The sequence below is a fragment of the Sceloporus occidentalis genome, unplaced genomic scaffold (genome assembly GCF_023333645.1).
Source record: "Sceloporus occidentalis isolate IW3139 unplaced genomic scaffold, rSceOcc1.0.p SCAF_52, whole genome shotgun sequence".
NCBI classification, from domain to species: Eukaryota; Metazoa; Chordata; class Lepidosauria; order Squamata; family Phrynosomatidae; genus Sceloporus; species Sceloporus occidentalis.
Window position 1 is genome coordinate 4,966,025 of NW_028317032.1, and position 4,192 is coordinate 4,970,216.

Sequence of the window (4,192 nt, forward strand, 5' to 3'; positions counted from 1 at the left end):
GTTCCACCTCTTACCTTTGGGCATTCCCCGTGGCCACCTTGAGACTCGGCTCAGCCCCCTTTGGCTTCCAGCCGCTCTGCATTCCAGGCACCCACTACGTCTTTGGCAGGGACATCCACTTAACTATTTCACTGCCAGGCGCGTGCCGCACATTAACCTGACACCCCCTTTTGGAGCGAGAGAATTCAGACATTGTAAAATCCATCCTTAAAAACGGATTTTATGTTGCTAAATCATTTACAAACTATTCGCTCACAATAGTTTATTTAAATTTTTTTAGCTAATATATATCATCTTCCCTCATCTCATTTCACTTTAGATACTTATCTCTTTCTAAATCGTTAGGAAAGGCATCATAATAATTATGTTTCATAGAACATACGGCAGATAAGAACCAATTGGCCCGTCTAGTCGCTCCATTTTTCCTCTTAATCAGTCCTTGGTCTCTATGTCTCTCCCATGCATGTTTAAATTCCCTCACTGTTTTAACCTCTACCGCCTCTGATGGGAGGCTGTTCCACTTATCCACCACCCTCTCAGTAAAGTAAAACTTCCTTAGTACATCTAAACCTCTGTTCTAACATTTCTCCTCCTTTGAAATAAGAAAGCACCAAACACATTGCAGATCGTAATGAAATACATAAACACAACATACAACTATTACAGCCGTATGGATTTAGTTGGTCGTGATGACCTCAATTATAGTACTTTCCTAGAATAAAGGGATTTACGCAAAGAAACTTACATTGGGTAGGTTAGTAATCTTTCCAATATCTGGACTAGAGATATTTTTACACACAAGCTCACAAACACACACATTATTTACAAAATAACTTCCCGCCTTTAGTCCGTGAGAGCCTTTATCTAGGTTCTTTTCAGGGATAAAGGACGCCTGCTCTTGGGACCAAAACATTAATTGCTGTTTTGTAAATAAAGAACGTTTTACGTTTTCATACAACAAGATAGACAGATATAGATATAAATATATTATTATTATTAGATTACTTTTATTTTTAAAAATATATCATTATTTGGTAAATTATTGAGAAAATGAGCAAAATTCCAAGTTGTTTACGGGTTTATTACATTATATCTACTGAATATCTGTCTCAAGTTGGGATTGTATGAAAGCACAAACATCTCATTGTACTTGGGTCAGAACCCACCAAAGACCCCAGGCAGTTTTTTGGTTGCTTTCCAAATGATCCTCCATTCTCTACAGGTGCTGTGTCTCAGGTCTACAGACATAAGGTGGTCTCCACATTCCTTAGAAAAGACCCCCTTCTGAAATGAATCCTTCTTTCTTTGACTCTGGAGTTAACTAAAGTGGGACAGCCAACAAGTTCCTCCCAAAAGTCTTCTCCATGTCCTCTTATTCCCAGCTTCATTTTTTTTATGGTCCATCCCTGTTGTATTTGTTGCCAACACGTTTTGGGCACCAAGCCAAGAGAACTTGGGCAGAATGTCCCCAGTATTTCTAATGTGCGTTTCTTTAATTGCTTCTTCATATTTTGCGTACATTTCCTGGGAGACTTATTTACTGATATATTGTTTTTCGATGTAGAACCGCATTCATTCGCTATCAATTTTTTGTCATATTTTTAATGATGCCGGTCTTCAAATCCATTGAAGCAGGGCCGGTTATACCCAAGACTCTTTATAAAGGGTCTGTTTATTTATTATTTTTTTGCAGAAACCCAAGTCAACAGAAGCCTGGAGGGTCAGTACCCACGTTACCGCCAAAAGGCCCTGGTCATTCACTTATTTTTATTATTTTAACAGAAGCATTCTGATTCATTGCTTGCATGATCTGAGTTTCCGGTCAACAGAAGAAGGACAGTCCCTACAGTCCTCCCAAAACATGTAATTGGCTCCTCTCGTTCGCTGTTGTTCCTTAAGTTGTTTGCAAATGTTGGGCCCCAAGTCAACAGAATTGGAATACGTGGTATAACGGGTCTTTCCAAACTGACCAGCGGTGAGGTGACCACATCAGCCATGTTTATTCCTGGACACATATACCTTTCACACACTGCCCACCTCAACAGGTAAAGTCTTGCCCTGCAGTATGTGGGATGTAAAAGCTCATGGAAGGGAATAACTCAGTAATACATCTCCCACACGGCAGGGCACGCAAAATAAATTTAACATGAAAGCAGGTCTGGAGTGGTCATTAAAGTCAATAGTAGCAGGACGGGTCTTCCCTCCTTCTCAAAGGGCCCGTTCATTTCACTGCTTCTTTTTCGTTATTGTTCCATGCATGTTCCGGGCCCAGGTCAGCACAGTTGTGGTGGAGACGGCCGTAAGATGATCCCTTGGAAGTAGACTAGAGTTGTCCTAAGGCTCGATCTTTAATTATTTTATTGTATTGCAGGTGACTTGCTGGACACCGTGACATATTGATCCTTTAGCCAATTGCTTTATGTTGTTTGTTTGTTTGTTTGTTTCTTTGTTGCTCTTCCGCGGACCTAAAGTGAACAGAGGGACTGAGAGGGCAGACCCAGAGGATCCCCAGAAGTTCCTCTCTAATAGTGGACCCCAACTCAATAGAGACGCATTGTTTAGGCCACCTCGTTTTTCATACTTTTTTGTGCGTGTTAGGCACATATTCCCGGGTCCTTCCAGAAGGTTCTTCTCATTCTCTGTGGATTTTTATTAGACATTTTATGTTTGCTTACATGCGGTGGGCTCCAAATCATGCATTCCCTCCCATTCGCAGCTTCCCTTTCTCTCTGTTTACTGCTTGTATGCGTTTTGGCCCCAAATCTACAGAACCAGAGCAGGGCATTCCTCAGCTTCCGTCCAGAAGGTCCTTTCATTCACTGCTTTTACCGCTCTTTTTTTGTTTGTATTTTCTCTGCCCTTTCTCTGCAAAAGTATGGGAGAAAGCAATAAATTATGCATTTTAAGCACACCCTTTGTCATTTTGGTTTGGGTTTTTTTCCCCCACGGGAAGAGTGCAACTTCCAAAAGACCCCAATGCATATTAAATGACGTCCCTAAGTACAGTATACCCCACGTGGACAAGTTTTAGCGCACAATCTACATTTGGGTGGGCAAAGGGGGTTTCAAAAGTTTTAATGACCATTTGGAGGGTTTATGAAGACTTTCTTTTTGGTTTTATTTTTCATTTCTTTTTAGTTAACTCTTGTCCAACACTTTTGCACTGCTTTCTCGTTAAAGCCGGTGATTTTATGCTTTCAGACTGACAGACCCAGACCCATTTGCTATATACACCCTACATATTGCTAGGTTTTGTTAAACGTATTGCTTCACAAATGCATTTTCTGCCACCAAAGGTTTTTGTGGAGATTATTAATTGCATGTTTTTTCTGTATTTATTTAGACTTTGTATTTTTATTGTCATATTCAGGCATATTATATATTAATGAATGATAAATTATTATTATTATTTATTGTTTTATATAGCGGCATCAAATTCCGTAGCGCTGTACAATGGGTAGACAGGATATAACAAGTAGTATGTAACATAACAAATTGACTAACAGAGACAACAGGTGAGGGGGGCCCGGCTCAAGCTAGCTTAAAGTCTAGAGTCATAAATGTATGATGTCATCCTCTGACACCCACAAACCCCCTCCTAGGTGCAATAATGTGTTTTTATTTTGGCAGTACATACGCGTGTACACAATTATTTCATTACTATATATATATATATATATATATATATATATATATATATATATATATATAATCCTTACATATATAGGACTGGCGTTCTCAAAAATGTTTAAGAGATCAGATAAAGAAAAGTGTTCAATGTACCTTGTCACTAAATCATAACTCAAATAAAAGCTATTATAATGCAAATAAATAGATGTATGCTCAAAAATCATGCATAGTGTGAAGGTTGCTACTATAAAGATCCGCCTATGTAATACATTTACAAGCCGTTGAATACGTGCCATTCACAATATGGCGTAATGTACGTATCTATCAGCTCGCCAACTATAAGATGGCGATTTAGCCATAACCTACACGTCAGGGGTTTAGCGCGTACTGTTAGTCTGACAACCCCAATATGGCGGTCGCCAGCCGAAGACACGGCAGCTTCCTGCTTCTTACACACGTGGTTTGGTGGTTCCGGCGGAGCTCCAACGTGGGTGTCTGGCCATTGGTTCGGATATTCGGGTTCCCGGTTATGTGGCTCCTGTAGCACCTCAAATCTCCAAAC